This window comes from Bombina bombina, chromosome 2, assembly GCF_027579735.1.
Source record: "Bombina bombina isolate aBomBom1 chromosome 2, aBomBom1.pri, whole genome shotgun sequence".
Lineage (NCBI taxonomy): Eukaryota > Metazoa > Chordata > Amphibia > Anura > Bombinatoridae > Bombina > Bombina bombina.
Window position 1 is genome coordinate 687,653,992 of NC_069500.1, and position 20,021 is coordinate 687,674,012.

A 20,021-nucleotide genomic window follows, 5' to 3' on the forward strand; every position below is an offset into this window, starting at 1 on the left:
TTTTTTTGTATCCCCCAGTGAGCTTCTGTTCCACAGACCATAACCTTTTTCAGGCATACTTTGACTTGCTTTCAAATGCACTAAAGAGTATTTTTTTGTGTTTAAAATCCCTTTTAAATGCACATCAACTTTTCAGCTGGAATCGAATGTGGGTAATTTCACCTTCCTTGTTCATTTGAACTTTACATGATGTGACAAATCTTTTACAGCTGACACAAGTGCCTCATTTCCATATACATTTTTTTTAAATATGTCCTCTTTACCCTCCACATATTGATTGTAATATTCCATCTGGTTTTCCATACATTTAAATTCAGAAGAAAAGATTTAAACAAAACAAAATGGTACTGTCCTCATCTGTTCCCAGACAACAAGGGTTCTGAATTAGACTTGCATAAAAAGCTACAAGGCGCTGGTGTTCAAAACTCTTTTGGTGTAAAATATGCATCATTCTGTAGTGAGAGAAAAACAAAGGGTGCTCTGTTTTATATTTTCTGATAAATGCCCAGTACTTTTTGTCCACTTCAGATCCACTGGTCTCTTAGAAAAAAACTGCAACCATAAAATGTCAGCCTTTGTTTATCTGTCTCCAGCAGAGCATCTTTCAGAGAATGGATTGTTCTGCCCATGAATAAGATGACTGAACTAGGAAACTCTATGGAGAAGCTGGGATAAGGCACCTTGCATCGTCTATTCATTAGTTCTTAGGCTTAGCTAACACCATTCAGCGAATAGACCTTAGAAGCAGAAAGAGTTTGGAGTTTTGTTTTCACAAATTTTCCAAAAAGGGTTCAGAACTGGAGGATGAATAAATGTAAAAATAGGAGCTTATAATTGTTTGATAACAATATATTACTATAGGTATATAGAAATATATAATTTAGTTAGAGATGCAGATTAGTGTATGTGTGTGTATGTATATATGTATATACATACACACACACACATATATATATATATATATGTGCGTTTGTGTGTATGTATGTATATAAAAATCGTTTCATATGCATGAGTTTGCAGTTCCATTAAACTAGTGTTTTTTCGTGTGCACAATACAAAATATTTTAATTGCTGTATACATTGTTACCAATGCACCAGAGAAGTATAGGTGTGATATACATGTCATGCTTTTTGCTTCCGGTAATGTGTTTAAAGGGACAGTCTACTCCAGAATTGTTATTGTTTATAAAGATAGATAATCCCTTTATTAACATTTCAGAGTTTTGCATAACCAACACAGTTATATATATATATATATATATATATATATATATATATACATAGATACATAGATATATACAGATATGTATAGGAATATCTATGTACAGAACATTAGAATGTGAACTATTTACAGTAAATACATAGTTAAAACCTTTATTAAAAATGACTATTGCTCCACACTATCTCTCTAACCTAGTCTCCAGGTAATCATACTAGTATTAATTGTGATTGGAATCAATCGATCGCGTTTACTTTAAACTCGTAATATGAGAGCAAACCTCCACGATAAACCCATTATCACTCGCGCACAAACATTTGTGCTCCATTCATAATCTGGCCCAATGTGTTTACTGTCCCTTTAATGCTGCCATTTTTTATGTGATTGTATCTTTTTAAGGAATAATTAAGATCACTGCAGTTTATATCAAATCCATAACTATAACTATTAAAGTGCATGTGATAGTAATAATCCATGTGCATGTTTGTAGTGCAGGGTTTGGCATGTTGTCATTAGCAATAAGAACATGTATAGGTGAAGAGTGCACATGAATGCCGGCTACTGCTGTATTGACAGCAAGTCCCAGGTAAATATATTTAGAATGTCCAAAAAGCAAGAAATATGTCTAGAGACTGTGGCTTCCTGGCAGTGGTATATTTAGTTTCTGTACTGCTCTAGGCACTGGTAATTAATGTTATCCTATATTTTATCCTATATATTATTCTTAAGTCTGGGGGCCAAGGATGCATGGAGGGGTCATGTACCCCAGCAAAAGCAGGGATCATTGATTTGTAAAAAGGTAAAGCCATATAACTACATACAAAACAGAATAAGCAACAGCTCAGTATGTATGTATGTATTGGGTACTTGTAAAGCGCGGCTAATCACCCGTAAGGGTCTCAAGGCGCTGCTCATTTTATCGACCTCGGATGGATGAAAGGCTGAGTGGACCTCACCGGGGATCGAACCTGCAACCCTTGGGTTGCTACAGAGCTCAGCCACAGTCCCTTAGCATGCTGAGCTATCTGTCCAGTTTAGAGTACTGACGAGGCCCAAAGGAGGTCAAAACAATTGTCTGGGGTTGCTATTTCCCTTGTTCAGAGGAGAATAGCCTGGTATTATGAGTCCGGACTGACCTTGTTAGGCGAGATCAAGACTGATATACTTCAGGAATGGTCTCCCCTGTGAAAAGCACAATTGGGCTAAAAGCAGCTGCTCCCTGGTGGTAACCGGGCCATAGAATCAGTGGCTTGTTCTATGGCCCGGTTACCACCTGGGAGCAGCTTCTTTTAGCCCAATTGTGCTTTTCACAGGGGAGACCCTTCCTGAAGTATATCAGTCTTGATCCCGCCTAATAAGGTCAGTCCGGCCTCAAAATACCAGGCTATTCTCTGAACAAGGGAAATAGCAACCCCAGACAATTGTTTTGGCCTCCTTTGGGCCTCGTCAGTACTCTAAGCACACTGGGCAAGGGGCCACATCTGGTTTCTCCCCATCACCATATAACTGTCTCTCAGAATATACTGTTCCTTCAAGTCCTGCTACTCGAAGCACAGGCTTTGTTGACCTAGTTGAAAATATGCCGCTGCTCTTGTGATTTATCAAGCCTCATTCTACAAACCGACACCTCTATGTCCTAGTGTCTAGATCAGTCAAACCAGCATAGTAAATTGGGTTTGACCGGTAATTAAAATATTTACAAACTGTTTATTATTTAATTTCATGTATTTCATCTTCATAAAGCCCTAAATTCTCATTATTATTTGCACAATTGAAAAATTCAAAAATGTTTGTCACTACCTATATATTATGTGCTATAATTAAATGAAACTATTTCCGGTATTTAACAAAATGAGGTATTCATAGTTTGTGCAGTTTATACTTTTTTATTTTTCCAAATTAGTGGCTTCCCCCAGATCCAACCCCAAACCTGGCTCTTCCCTGTGGTACTCTAAAAATGTCTGTATATTTGTGTAGTTGAATAGCATGTCTGTAAATACAAAACTGAGCCTGTGAACTGTGTGTTAATGATCAAAGACCTTCTTTTATGAAATGGGCATTAGTTTTTTTTTTTTCTATTTCTACCATGTGCAATTTATATTAATAACAAAATACACAGACGTGTGCAGCAATACGTATTAAAAACGCAGCTAAATATTTATAACCTAGGCACAAGTAATACTCTGCTTCTTAATTACAACAAATTCACACACTGACCAAATAACATCCTATTGTAGTTTTAGGCTATAGCATCCTAAAATATATACAGCTATACAGGTTTACACTGTGATTCCATTTCAGAAAATGCAAAAAACATAAATTATGTTTGCCTGATAATTTTCTTTTCTTCAGATGGAAAGAGTCCGCAGCTGCATTCATTACTTTTGGGAAATAAGAACCTGGCCACCAGGAGGAGGTGAAGACACCTCAGCCAAAGGCTTAAATACTCCTTTCACTCCCCTCATCCCCCAGTCATTCTGCCGAGGAACAAGGAACAGTAGAAAAAATATCAGAGTGAAAAAGGTGACAGAAGAAGAAAATACAGATGCCCCACATAAAAATTATGGGTGGGGAGCTGTGGACTCTTTCCATCTGAAGAAAAGAAAATTATCAGGTAAGCATAATTTATGTTTTTCTTCATAAACGGAAAGAGGCCACAGCTGCATTCATTACTTTTGGTAAAACAATACCCAAGCTATAGAGGACACTGAATGCCAAGATGGGAGGGTACAAGAGGCGGCATATTCTGAGGGCACCAGGCCTGAAACCACAACCCAACAAAACCCCGCTTCGTCCAAAGCTGAGAACTTGGAAAGGAAAAGGCCCCAAGGACACTGGCCCGCAGATAGAACGGAAGCCTAGCTAGAGACCGCAAAATCAGACACAACTGAGCCAACAGTCCTCCAGGAGACACCGTCGCACAGCGGTCGGCTACCAGCCACACACCCCTTACTAGTGAAGGTAACCCCAGCCCAAAACTCCCAAAGGGACAGGGTAAGGGAAAAACCAAAGAAACCCGAAAGGACACCACAAAATTCCAAAAAGGAAAAACCCCCAGAATGAGCCCAGATCACAAAGACCCAAATGGGTCCATGACAAACAAGGGGAGGCAACGCCCCAACCAACGGATACACAAGGTCTAGGACCGGGCATCTGAACAGCAAGTTTTCCTCACAACATCGTGTGAAAGCACTGAAAATGACAACTGAAGACGTATTCCTCAAGTCGTCAGCACTCAGAATACTTAAGTATTCAACACAAATACATGTAACCCAGACGAGGACACTGACGTCATCAGGATGACACAGAGAGAGAATAACTTGCTAAGAAGTAAAATGCGGCTAACAAGAGATCAGATTGCCAAAACTCCAAGACAGAGGGCACCCTCTAGGCAATCCAAGCCGCCAGATCGACACATAGGTCTCAAAAGGGGAGAAGCACAGAACCACAATGAGGCCCACAACACCCTCGAATAAACAACAAATCTCAGAACCTATACCCAGCCGGGCCAGCCCAAGCATCAGCAGATCTGAAAAACAGGAGAACCGAAGAACCCCGACACCCACTCACAAAAGAAAAATGGCTTCGGCCATTCAACAGAGCTCGGGGACCCACCCGAAACTCCTTAAAGACGGCAAGGCCGAAGACCCAGAAGAATCTAGCAAAATGCCCATCTCTACGCAAAGCCAGCAAGACTCCAGATAGAACCGAACAACCCAGAGAGCATGCCTCTCTCCAAAATAGGTTAAACCCTCTGTTCCATCCCCTGAATCTAGAAGAAGTCTTAAAACAAGACCACCTCCAAAGGAGAACAAGCCCCCCCTAAGAAAAAGGGGCCATTAAAGACAGATCATCTGCCCACAAGACACAAGGCCACAGGCTTAACAGGAGAGCAATCTCCAATGCAGATGAACTTGGAAGGAATCTACTTAGAGATAGCACACAGACAGGGTGCAATAGCTTACTAGGTTAATAGGTTACTCTGTAAACCCTTCGCCTACAGAACCACAAAGCCATCAGGTTACTTCAGCAAACCGTCCAAGGGAAACCGTTCAGTAAAGTGTAGGCAAGCCCAATGAGCAGCAGCACTCAGGAAATCTGGCCAACCGTGACCGGATCCACTAGCCAGACCAAAGGTAATAGCCCAAGTTTCCTGGACCAGGAGAACCCCGAACCAGCCCTAGATCCTGAAAAGTCCGCTAACAACCTGCAACGGGATCCACAAGGGAAAATGCTGAGCAAAAACCTCAGCAACCGGAAGAACTAGGGCGATGACGGGTCCAAGCCCCCGATTGTTTAAAACAAACAATATCCCAGAAACTCAAAACCCCTGTCTCATATAAAAAACGGACCCACAGAGAGATATCAATGCCATATCCAGAAGAACCCGAAGAACAAGAACACCTCACAAGTCCCGATCCAAGGAAGAGACCACCCCATGCCGAAGTCCAACGCTCTAAAGGAGCTAAGGCCTCTCAAACTGCCACAAGACGTCCAAGGCAAGGGAATACCTTGAGGACAAGGTCACTCGAGCAAGGCTAGTCTCCACACCACTGCCATACGAGACAGAGGAGCACCTGAAAACAAAGATGCGGAACATCCCCAGATCCGGTAAAAACCCTAAGCAAGGCCCAAAGGAAACTCTTCCGAAGGGAAAACCAGGTCCCCAAAGGAGACCCAACCCACATGGAGAAACGGACAAGTCCAATGGTCTCACTGACAAGAGAGCCACGGAAGGAAAAAGTCCAAAAGGACAATTCCTAGAGCCTCAGAAAGGCTAAACCACCCTAAACCAGCGCTAAGGAGGCACTAAACCTCCAATCCTCCCACGTGAGAGAGAATCGGAAGCAAAAGGAGTGACGCAGCAGAACACTGCTGACCCAGTCAAACAACTTTGAAGGCTACATAAGGACTGAAACAATCCTTCCAGCCTCACAGACCCATGAGTCCTCTTTAGAATGCGTAGCTGAAACTTGTAAAATAAAAACAAGAAACACAAATAGTAAAGTGAGCACTCGGTGCCTCAACCGGACCAGCCAGGCTGAACAAGCCGCGAGACAGAAGATTTGAATCCAAGCAGGACCAGCCTGTAGACAGGGCCATAACTGTCAAGCTGCCTAAATCCTCCCTCAGAGGGGAAGAGAATAACAGACAAAACATAGGACTAACATGTCCCTTAACAAACTTCCGCAGAAGTAAACAGAGAGCATCGATCCCAGAAAAAGTTCCCAAAGGAAACATATAATCAAAACTAAAAGTCATCCTAACCGGATAAAAGAAAATATAAGGCAACTCGTAGGTAAACGCCCAAGAATAAACAGCCATACCCACAGGACCAGCCAAACGGAACCCTGATCTTCCAACAAAAACTGGGAAGGATCTCTAACCGACAATCAGGAGATTACGTCATCCCAAGGCCGGGAGACCCGGAAAAATTGGGCATGAGCACAAACGCAAATAAACACCTGGTCTTTGCAGACTCATTATCGCAAAAAATATGTGAAAGCGAAAACGAGCTGCAACCTCCGGGGGAAACAAGCCGCCCTGCAAGGAGGGATAAACATAATCTGGGTTACCCACATGTGTAGTAGTAGGGAGCGGTAGGGAACTCGCCTCTCGGAGGACAGAACCCCCAGAGGCGGATGGCTCAGCAGACCTTTGATTCCCTGAGCTCGAGGAACAAGGCGCTCTAATACGGCATATCGAACATAACTGACCTGTGTCAGCAGGGCCAATTCACATTCTTCACAAGACAAAAAGTTTGAATCTGAAATGTGAACAGTCTCAGCATCAGAATCCTCCATAACTAGATATAGAATATAATATGGACTAAAGAAAAATCTAAACGGCACCTGACACCCACAATAGCTGGGGCACTCACCACCTCCTAGAATCGCCACACGGTCAGGAATGCGTAAATGGAAAACCAGAACGTAAACACGTCCAGTCACAAGGTGACCCGTACAGTCCAAAAAAGCGCTCCCAACTATCAGGTCACGTAACTTCCAAAGGCCTTTATGTTCTAAGCCAAGAGCCCAGATAACACTACACATAAGCAGATTGAATCACATAACAAACATGATTAAAAAAAAAAAACCTGTTCAATAATCCCCCTCGGAAGATATTAACCCTCGATTCCAAGATACCAAAGGAGACTCACTGAGGCCCTATCTATATACTTAATAAGTCCCGCAAGATAGCACTTTACAGGAAACAAATAAGATACAGTACATTCTGATGAAGTAAAATGAAACAATCTTACCGGAATCTATGCCGTGGAACAGGAACACGGCCCTTCAAGTGTGATGAATAGTAGCAGCGCCTCCGCCATGGACTTGAGAGAAGAAAGCAGGCAGCAAAGTGAAGTTCGACAACGCCTATTGCTTGCGGAGCTGTTAATGAGTCGTGATGGTTTCGCAGAAAGACTCTCCCTGCATCTCCGGACTCTAACTTTCATCCAGGCCTTCACTGAGAGACTGATTACTTAAAACTCCCGTCCCATGTCGAAGAGTACTACCCTCCATAAGAGACAAAACAAACTTCTGACACTTCTCGGCCAACCTCCTGGGACGAAAGGCAAAGAATGACTGGGGGATGAGGGGAGTGGGAGGAGTATTTAAAGGGACACTGAACCCAGCTTACCAGTTTAGTTCCGTATGGGTGTTAAACGCTTTCTGTATGGTTCCTTTAAAATATCACCTGTTTGCGATGTTTGCAGGGTTAATCCGGTGTTGTCTGCTGTGGTAAAGTGCAGCTGCCTTGTACCAGAATTGTTATTGTTTAAAAAGATAGATAATCCCTTTATTATCCATTCCCCAGTTTTACACAACCAACACAGTTAAATAAATTCACTTTTTACCTCTGTGATTATCTTGTATTTACGCCTCTGCAAACTGCCCCCTTATTTCAGTTCTTTTGAGAGACATCCATTTTAGCCAATCAGAGCTGGCTCACCTGAACTCCACATGCGTGAGCACAGTGTTATCTATATGACACACATGAACTAACACCCTCTAGTGGTGAAAAATTGTCAAAATGAAAAGAGGTGGCCTTCAAGGCCTTAGAAATTAGCATATGAACCTCCTAGGTTTAGCTTTCAACTAAGAATACCAAGAGAACAAAGCAAAATTGGTGATAAAAGTAAATTGGAAAATTGTTTAAAATTACATTCTCTATCTGAATCATGAAAGTTTATTTTGGACTAAACTGTCCCTTTAAGTTATTTTCCTTGTGTTACTATATAGTTGTGACGCCTTATCTTCCAATCCTTAGTCACAAGCACACAGGATAAGGCTGTGTATCTTACACACATGAAACTCTAACCATACCCCACAAGGGCCTAACATGACTTTCATGATTTTGATTTGAGTGGGAGGAAAGTGATATTTTTTTTAATGCATAACAAATGTAATTATTAAACTTTGATATTTTGGCTTTACTTAAAAGTAGAATGCTCCATATTTTACAGGACTGTTAGTTTATTTAAAAATGTAAGAGATATGGAAATATAGAATAAGTGCGTGGAAAAGGGAAAATACCAGCACATAAGGAAAGTGTTTTAATCTTGGCAATTCCTAATGTCCCTGGAGCCAATATATTCCGAGAGAAGGTTTTTGTTTCTGAATTCCATTACGTTTTTTTCCTCTAAAGGTCCTTTCATGAGTTGCTCTCCTTGGAAACTCTAGGGATCCCCCCTATTCATTTGGAAAGATTGCAGCGTATAAAATTTCATGTCAAATGAAATGCTGATGTAAATATGTCTGGAGTAAAGACATATGTGTGAATCAAAGAAATGTCCCTTTAGGACTTTTGACCTTGGTATGTACTTAACAAATTAAAAAGGATTAAGCAAGAAATAAAGAATGTTATGGTTGTTTCAAAAAATCCACTGTATATTGCATTTATCCACAATGGCATCTATTACAGTTTAATATATTACGTTTGAAATACTAGTGTGTGAAACCTTAAATTGCACATAATGTTCATATTTGTCCAGCTCTGTAGTATCCAGTTACCTTACCAGGAGGTCTTTAAAACAAAGGGTAAGTGGGTAGCAAACTTTCTCAAAATATTAAATACCTGGGATTTTTGTTTTTATATTATTTTTTTTTTTTTACATGGTCTCATTTTTAATAACAAAAAACTATTGAGCTCTAATTGGCTGTAAATTCAATTTGAATTGTACAACACTTTAATTATACTGCCTAGTTGTCCTTTGTTACAGGTTTAAATAACATCTGAGTATTATTTTTAAAAGACCACTATATTTTAAAGGGACAGTCAACTTTAAAATTGTTATTATTTAAAAAGATAGATAATCCCTTTTATTATACATTCCCCAGTTTTGCATAACCAAGATTGTTATATTAATATGCTTTTTACCTCTGTGATTACCTTCTATCTAAGCCTCTTTTGACATTGCCCTGATCTTATGGCTATTTATTATCTATTGACTTGCATTTAAGCCAATTAGTGCAGTGTCATCCACAACTCCCGGGAGAGAGCAGTGCACAATGTTATCTATATGGCTCACATGAAGTAGCAGTCTCCTGAAAAGCAAATTAAATAAAAAACGAGTGATAAGAGGCTGTCTGTAGTGACTTAGAAACAGTAAAACATTTAGAGGTTAAAGGGACAGATAACACTAAAATTGTTATTGATTAAAAAGATAGATAATACCTTTACTACCCATTCCCCAGCTTTGAACAACCAGCATGGTTATATGAATATACTTTATTACCTTTATTAAACCTCTAAATTTCTGCCTGTTTCTAAGCCACTACAGACAGCCTCTTAGCCCATGCTTTTTTGTTTGCTTTTCACAACAGGAGACTGCTGGCTCATGTGGGTCATAAGGATACAATTGTGCTCATGCCCGTGGGTTGTGGCAGACACTGCACTTATTGGCTTAAATGCAAGTCAAAAGATAATAAATAAAAAGTAATGTGATCAGGGGGCTGTCAGAAGAGGATTAGATACAAGGTAATCACAGAGGTAAAAAGTGTATTAATATAACCATGTTTTCTGTGCAAAACCGAGGAATGGGTAATAAAGGGATTTTCTATATTTTTAAACAATTTTTGAGTTGACTGTCCCTTTAAGAGTCAGCACAACACATCACTAATTGGCTAAAATGCAAGTCAATAGATAATACATTAAAAGTCATGTGATCAGGGGGCTGTCAGAAGATGCTTAGATACAAGGTAATAACAGAGGTAAAAAGTGTATTAATATAACTGTGTTGGTTATGCAAACCGGGGAATGGGTAATAAAGGGATTATCTATCTTTTAAAACAATTAAAATTCTGGTATAGACTGTGCCTTTTAAATGTTATAAAGTATATTAATATAAAAATGTTGGTTATGCAAAACTATTAAATGGATAGTAAAGGCATTATCTATCCTTTTTAAACAAAACCAATTTTGGTGTTGACTGTCCCTTTAACAATGAAGGATGTGGAGACCTGGGTGTAGATGAAGCTGTATACTACTGTATGTCTCCAGACAGTGATAACAATTGTGTCCCCTAGAGATATATCCTCAATGTGTTTCTTTCAAAAATATGTTATTCAGTCACTAAAGCTAGATTAGCAAGGCCACTTATCCAAAGTGTTATCAGGCATCACCCGGGGCTCCTTCCTGAAAGAGACAGCTGTGAACATGGTCACTTATCACATTCTTTGTCTATTCACTCAGATTTTGTATTTGGTTTTCTATGGGGCTACATAATCTAATGCATTGCCATGAAGGTAATGTTTTCATTATATCTATAAGAGGGAATTTTAAAATGTATTACTGTGTTTTAAAAAATAGAGGTTCTGTGCTGAAAACTCTGTTTTTTTTATTAGAGATTATCAGTATCAGCCAGTAAAAAATTCTTATAGAAAGTTGTGCACAATCGAACCTACACTAATTAGTAATAAGTAAGTTGGGCCTCAATCCGATATAAATCGTCGCCCGCAAAAGCTGGTGACGCCAATATTTAGAAGTTATGCACGTGTATTTCTGCCTTCGCCCGTCGTTGGCCCATAGACTAACATACAAAACACGCGCAGTTTGGTATCCAATATATGGCGTAAGTACTTACGCGTGCAGATTTCAGAAAATCTACTCCATTCTCATCTCGCCACAAATTGAAGGCGCAGCAACCCTTGCACTGACTTAGAAACCAACGTAACTCTCTGAAGGCCTAACAAGTGCATGCTTAACAACATACATATCAGCAGCTTGATCACAAATAGTTAACCTCTTCAAAGCATTTATTATTCCTGCCCCTGAAAGTTTGTCAAACCAATTACAAAGGGGTGCATCATGGGGCACAAGGGGTCAACATGGGGCACAAGGGGTGCTTGAAGCCCTACAATCCCCTGTTGTTCCGTCTACACATACTGATTCTATAGTTGCTGCTGAGGTCCATGGTGATGGTGCTGCCCCTGCTGCAGCTGGTCATCGAATTACATACTGCGGATTTCCACTGCATGTAAGTGAAACTACTACATCCCACCCCCATTCCCTTAACCACCCTAATTACTGAAAATATATCATTTAGTTCAATTCATGTTTTGGTCACTATGATTTATTGACTATCATTTCGAGGAATGAAAATGGATGTTTATACCTTATGTTCACACCTTCTTTAAATACATTAATATTTAGATATATATACCCATGTGCAGGGATAGGCAAGGTGTCCTTCACTAAAGGTCTTTACCTTAGAAAATGTACGCCACAGCCTTGGCTCGTGCCTATCCCTGCACATGTGTCAATTTCTATTGGATGTGTGAAACCTTGATTTACATCTTAAAAGTGAATATCACTATATGTACCCTTCATACACAACTATGTGATGTGGTTTAGAGAACATGAATATGTCATAAACATGATGATATTACCTTTTTTGGGCCATTTCCACACAGGCCTTATTATATTTTTCAAAAATATTAGTGTACTAAAACACCCCTCACATGGATGTGGATGACAATTATATGGTAAATAACAGAGGACAAGATTTAGGATGAAATATAACAATATTTATTTTTTTAGGCTTCTTAGATGAGGGGGCTGAGGGGCCTGGAGTGGGTCTCCTGCCTCTCCTGGGTTGTGTGGATTCAGAGGATTCTGCAGGAGTGCTGGCCACAGATGAGAGGCTGGAGGCAGTGTCCTGCTGGTGTGTGAAATGCTCCACCAACACACCCAACAGTTGGTTTTGTTCCCGCCATCTCTTGTCACTCTGCATCTATATGTCCGAAATAACTCTCAGCATCTGAGATTGGTTCTGGACTATACCACTTAAAGATGCTGCCATGTCCCGTTGCAGCTCAATGGAACGCTGTAGTAAAGTCTGTTGGCTCCTGTAAAACCTGCGTTGGTCTCTCTGCATTCTGTATGTATGTATGTACAAAATGTGTGTGTATAAAATATAGGTTTCCACTAGCCGTGGAAGAATATGAAATTGTAGTGAACAAGTTATTAATGGGGATTTTTAAAGTAATTTTTCTCACCTGACTTGTAAACTATAGTGATATTTTTCCTCCACTGTTTGTATGTATATATGTGTGTGTATATATATATATATATATGTATATGTGTGTATGTATATATCTGTATTTATATGTGTGTATGTATATGTGTGTATGTATATGTGTGTATGTATGTGTGTGTATGTGTGTGTATTGTATACATGTTGAATTATTATGTTAATTTGCTTGACCCCAGTAGTGTCAACATGGAAAGAAATCCTGGTTATCCTGTAGCTATTTCAAATATATGGTGTGGTGATAGCTTGTCGCTAGAATTAATTGCTCATCAAAGGAAGATGGTTTTCCTGTCTTTGATGTTTCCATCAGGTGCTACCTACATTACATAATGCAACCCTGAATTATAAACATTCACAAAGGATGAATTAATTCAGTTTGCCACGTTAAATTACATTAAGAAAGGTATTTTTTTATTTTTTTTTATAGATGTTTACACATACATTAGTATTTCACATTTCAAAAGATCTGCATGCCAAATACATGTTTAAAAAGCATTAAAGGGACATTATACACTTTTTTTAAATTAATGTATAGTTTTGCTTATTTTTAAATAACATTGCTCTGATTTTCAGACTCCTAACCAAGCCCCAAAGTTTTATGTGAATACGCTCGACTACCTACTCCAGCTTGCTCCTGTTTGTGTAAAGGGTCTTTTCATATGCAAAAGAAGGGGGAGGGGGGGAGTGTCTTATTTGCCACTTGCAGTGGGCTTTCCAGCTACCTTTTCAACAGAGCCAAACTGACAGCTTCTAAGTAAGTTTTTAAACAGTTTTATACTGGATTTTTATATCAGTATCTGTGCATATTATTCTTTATAGTAGTGTCTATTACATGCAGTTATATGAAAATGAGTGTATACTGTCCCTTTAAGGAGCATGAAACCCCAAAATTTTCTGTCATGATCCAGATAGAGAATACAATTTAAACATTCCAATTTACTTCTATTATCTAATCTGCTTCATTCTTTAGGTATCCTTTGTTAAAGAAATGACAATGCACATGAGTGATCCAATGAATTATGAAAAAAATTGGGTTTTATGTCCCTTTAAAGTTGTCATTTTGTTAGCAAAATGTCATTTTTGCAGTCATGGGATACAACCCTTGACTTTTCTTTTTTTAGTATTCCTTACATTCCTTAAAGGGACACTGAACCCAATTTTTTTTCTTTTGTGCTTCAGATAGAGAATGCAATTTTAAGCAACTTTCTAATTTAGTCCTATTATCAATTTTTCTTCTTTCTCTTGCTATCTTTATTTGAAAAAGAAGGCATATAAGCTATTCAAAACCATGGACAGCACTTGTTTATTGGTGGGTGAATTTATCCACCAATCAGCAAGAACAACCCAGGTTATTCACCAAAAATGGGCCGGCATCTAAACTTACATTATTGCATTTCAAATAAAGATACCAAGAGAATGAAGACAATTTAATAATAGGAGTAAATTAGAAAGTTGCCTAAAATTGCATGCTTTATCTAAATTGCAAAAGAAAAAATTTGGGTTCAGTGTCCCTTTAAATTAGTGACAGATTTACACGAATCACTACACTAAAGAAGCAAGCTCTGTTGCAGGTCAAGATTTCTAAAATTTAGGGCAGTTGGAAACCCACAATTTTAAGAATAAATAATTAAACCACAATGTTTATGGCTAATTTAAAATTTGTGTTTAATGTAACTTAAAACAAATAATAATAATAATCATGGTTTATCAAAAACATTCTCATAATGCAGTGGTGGCAGTAGTACTCAGAAACCGACTTTACCTTTGTGTTTTACATCTTTGCAGCAGTTAAACATGTTATATGTAGCAATAATACAATAATGCAATGCTTTACCACATTACAACACTTTCCTATTGTACTTTTGTCTGCTTAAGAATAAAAAAACATTTATTAGTTATAGAATAACTATTATGTTATATAATCAATGCATTTTTTTTTTCTTTTTCTTCTTTAAAGGGACAGCCAACCGCAAATAGGTTCTGAGTGATACATATTCATTTCCAAACAATTATTATTAACCAATGTAGCCCAATTTTCTCCTCTAAATCGTTTTAAAGTAAAATTACTTATGATTTGCTCCTTTGTCGTTTGTAAATGTCCGTCTGTCCCCTCCCCTATTTCGTCAGCAGCACGTCATCTGCCTGTGATCGTAATAAACGTTTCTATCCTACACGTTCCTGTGTTTTGCGCATGCGCAATGCACCCATTTTATTCAAGAGCTACTTTTGAATCCGGAACTTTATGTAACCGCTCAGTATTCTAGTGGTTTCCTATGTGAGACGTACCAATGTGCTTGTTGTCAGTGTGCTATTGCACTGCAATAGGCCACGCTAAAGTCATTTTCTTCCATTTTGAAAAAATGCCTTCATACGCAATTCAGAAAACAATTTTATATCATGCAACTCTAAAGTCATTTGTATGTATATTTTGTTGACTAGTTCAGCTATACTAGGAGCCTTAGATTCCTTCCAGCTTCTTAATATAATATTTTGTGTATCCAAAATGACCGTGTTAACTATATTTTGCGCACCAGTATTAAGATGGGATTAATCATAATATAGAAAAAAACTGTGAAAATCTGAGAAAGTTATCCTCTTATCTAGAAACTTATTTAGCCAGTAATTGGCTGTGAACCAGAGTTGTCGATAATTGTTTGGAAATTAATATGTATCACTCAGAACCTATTTTGGGTTGACTATCCCTTTAACTTCTTGTCACAGCTCCACAAGGGGATTTATGTCAGCATACACAACAGTAACCCAGATTAGATAAAGGATTTCTATTGTCTATGCATGGGTCCATGAACTACATTATCTAATCTATACTGCTGATTTGTAACCCCAACAAAGCTTGCACTGTTGGGAAGGTTTATAGGTAGGTTTACCAGAAGTCTCAGTTTGACTGGTTTTGTCCCAGTTTGGAGGCACTGTCCCAGTGTCCCACCCGGTTGTTCATTCTGTCCCAGTAGGGTTGCCACCTCCGGGTTTCGATTCATGTGTCCGGGTTTCAGATCGCCTGAAACCCGGACACATTATTCAAAATGACCGGACTGTGAGTCTGTGGCTGTGGCTCTCCAGCATAGTTGGATGCTGATACATTGTTACATACAGCCCTGCTTAGCTTAACGTTCATGCCCTTTTAAAGTTCACATTTAGTAATCATGGCTGAGTGAGCAGCATAGGGTTTTATAATTTTGTAGTACTACTTTGTTTTATTTTTCTAGGAATTTAAAGTGAAGGTCCATTTTGATGAATTAGTGCCCGGTTTTTAATAAACCTATTAAAAACAAGGGCACTTTAATTCATCAAAATTGACATTTCACTATTTTCTTCAAAAACTTACCTTTTAATCCTGGTAGCCGCTCCAGCACTTCCTCTGCACGTCACAAGCCGTCTTCGCGGGTTTAAAATGACGAATCCGTCTTTCTCCAATAACAGCATTGCATCAGGCCAAGATTCCCCCCGGGGGGAAGCTGTGATTGGTGAAAGCCCGATTCCTCATTTCTGACATCTTCAGAGGCTTCTGACGGCCTGGGGAATTGCTGGAGCGGCATTCTGGATTAAAAGGTAAGTTTTTGAAGAAAACAGTGAAATGTCTATTTTGATGAATTAAACTGCCCTTGTTTTTGATAGATTTATTAAAAACCGGGCACTAATTCATCAAAATGGACCTTCACTTTAACACCCCCCTGACCCATGATGACATCACCGGTGATACACGTTTAGGGGAATCATGTGGGTATGACCAAGAAGTGCAGACAGGCAGGTTTTTTGGCGTAGAGCTTGCTTTACTTCATGCAGAAAAGCATTTTGGCTGTAATCTTCCTGCATTATGGTATAGCCTAGCCTCTTAAACAGCTATAGCAGGTATGTGTTTCTTTTTTACTTATTTCATTCAATGTTGTATTTATGCCTTATCAGTATCCAATTCTGTTCCTTAATTAGACACATAAAACACATATTACACTGAAGATATTAAATTGTGTGATGTATATGCTTTTCATTATTTTATGAAATTGGTAATTATGCTTGATGTTTGGCATTATTTAGAATCTGAGATTTAGATGAATGATTTATTTGCTCATGTTGTGTATGGGTTGCCATGACAACGTAATGGTGCTTTTTTCACTAGGGGGTGGTGTTATGGTCTATTTAAACTGTGTGATTCACTTGTTGTGTGGCTGAGGAAGGGTAGAGTACCCACAAAATATTGTGCACCTAAAAGCTACTACTCTAAAAGGACCGGTAATTGCCACGCCCCCTTGACCATGCCCCTGACCACACCCAGATTGGCACCACGCCAGGTGGTCCCAGTTTCACCTCTAAAAATTATGGTCTATTTATAGGTGCTATACTCTGTATTCTATTAATGAATACCTGTTTTATAATTATTAATATAAGTATTAAATAGAATACAGAGTATAGCACCTGTTAAACCTACTCAACAGTGCAAGCTGTGTTGGGGTTACAGATGAGTTTATTGACCCAAAACAATGGCAATGGTAAATAAAGGTATTATCTATCTTTTTAAATAATGCATTTTTTTGTGTTTACTATCACTTTTAAGCGCAATCGCAATTTACACTAGAATGATTACCACGACTTCAGAGCTCTGGTTAACTTTTTTTGCGAAACATAAAAGTTGCACAAAACACATAAAAAATACATTACAATGTATAGTTACACTCATAATAACATTTTCTAAAAAAAAATATTGCACCCAAAATTGATAAAGGCTCAAAGAATGAGGCAGGCAAAGGGCTCTAAAGGGGACAGTCTAATCCAAAATAAACTTTAGTAATTCAGATAGAGAATGCAATTTTAAACAACTTTCCAATTTACTTTTTTCACCAATTTTGCTTTATGCTAATTTCTAAGCCCTTGAAGGCCACCTCTTCTCTCAGGGCATTTTGACAGTTTTTCAGCACTAGAGGGTGTTAGTTCATATAGATAACACTGTGCTCATGCACGTGGAGTTCCAGCAAACCAACTCTAATTGGCTAAAATGGATGTCTGTCAAAAGAACTGAAGTAAGGGGGCAGTTTGCAGAGGCTTAGATACAAGGTGATCACAGAGGTAAAAAGTGTATTTATATAACTGTGTTGGTTATGCCAAACTATGGAATGGGTAATAAAGGGATTATCATTTTCACTTTAATAGCGAAACTCCACCCATCATTTGCCTTATTTTGAGGATCTAATCTAGGCTTTATTATGCAGACAACAAGGCTATTCATTGTCATAAAATATGTATAAAATGTATTGATTTGCAGTTATGTGATAAATCCAATTATGGACAGATATGTAGCAGAGTAAGCCTTGAGAAGCCAGCAGGGGGGATTTTAAGTTCTGAGAATGAGAAATTACTCCGTTTTCAGAGCTACGTTTCATAAAAAGGGGGGCAAAATAAATAATGAAAATATATTGCAAAGTTTTTTCATTATGCATAACTAAATATTTTATATATTTTTTTTAAAAAGGGGGGCTTTCTGTCCCTTTTAAGTAGTTATACATTTTATATTGTATTTTGATTTTTTTTAATTACCTATGTTAGTCTGTAAGAAGCATTGCACTCATTTTTTTTCCTGCTCTTGGACATAAAAGTGTGTAGTCATAAAAATTGTTGTAAAACCAAAACCTATGGGAAAGGACACATTTCAATGGCCAACTGTAATGGATTCAACCTCCAGCTCTACCTTCCTCAACTTTTTCTTTTTAGAAACATAGGATTTTATGTATTAGAAGGAAACAGATGGTCATTTTATATTTTTTCCGGGTCAAGGCAACAGACATAAAAGACGATAGAACTAATGTGATTTCTACTAAGCCACCAAGAATGAGAACTCATCAGTTTTTTTTTATTTATTGGATTCATCAGTATTTAAATACAAGCTTTAAGAAATAAATGGTTAATAACTATATCTTCATAAAAAGGAAACTAACATTTCTTCTGGCTTCCATGGGAAAGGAAGGCAATGCCATTCTCAAACATCCCTGCTTGTTTCCAGATTCTTTCAGACCGTTCTTTTTTCTTCCCATCAAACTGTAGTTTCTCACAAATAAGAATAGAGACTGTGTAACCATTGTAAGTTTGATTGACTTATTTGTTCACTGAAAGCTCTGTGGTAAGAAGTGGGCGTTAGAATCTTTTTGAGCTCAGGAATTGTCAAAAGTTGGGCCAAGGTATTAAAAAAACAAAAAAAAAAAACAAAAAAAAAACAGATAAAGGGACATTTAATCTTACAATGTGATTCCTTATAGAAGGTTTAAATGGACATGAAACCTCAGATAGGTCATACAAATTTAAAGGGATATGAAACCCAATTTTTTCTTCTTCATAATTCAGATAGGAGTAAATTAGAAAGTTGCTTAGAATTGCATGCCATATTATCATTTTTTTCTTCGTTCTCTTGGTATCTTTATTTTAAAAAAGCAGGAATGTAAACTTGGCCACCAAACAACATGCGCTACTCAGGTGCTGAACCAAAAATGGGCTGGCTCCTAAGCTTACATTCTTGCTCTTTCAAATAAAGATACCAAGAGAATGGGAAAAAAATATAATAGGAGTAAATTAGAAAGTTGCTTAAAATTGTATGCTCTATCTGAATCATGAAAGAAAAAAAAAAGGGTTTCATATCCCATTAAGTAACTTTCAAATTTATTTCTATTATCTAATTTGCTTTGTTCTCTTGGTATCTTCTGTTGAAAAAAGTATGTAGGTAGGTTCAGGAGCAGCAATGCACTACTGGGAACTAGCTGCTGATTGGCGGCTGCACATATATACCTCTGGTCATTGGTTCATCCAATCACCGAGATTACGAGTTTTGCGGTAACGGGGTGCTTTGCTAACGAGCAGTTTTCTCTTGTAAGGTGTATCCAGTCCACGGGTTCATCCATTACTTGTGGGATAGTCTCCTTCCCAACAGGAAGCTGCAAGAGGACACCCACAGCAGAGCTGTCTATATTGCTCCTCCCCTAACTGCCACCCCAGTCATTCTCTTGCAGCTCTCGACAAGATAGGAAGTATCAAGAGATATGTGGTGACTTAGTTTAGTTTTACCTTCAATCAAAGTTTGTTGTTTTTAAACGGTACCGGGTTGTACTGTTTTACTCTCAGGCAGAAATTAGAAGAATAGTTCTGCCTGGAGGTTGATGATCTTAGCGGTTTGTAACTAAGGTCCATTGCTGTTCTCACACATAACTGAAAAGTATGGGACAACTTCAGTTGGGGGAACGGTCTGCAGATTACCTGCTTTGAGGTATGTTC

At 38.4% G+C, this 20,021-nt stretch overlaps 1 protein-coding gene across 2 annotated transcripts in view; it reads left to right on the plus strand.

Annotated features, from left to right (window-relative positions):
- The window catches only part of LPAR1 (lysophosphatidic acid receptor 1), a 207,357-nt gene that overhangs the window by 163,526 nt on the left and 23,810 nt on the right, over window positions 1-20,021 (plus strand). The window lies entirely within an intron of this gene.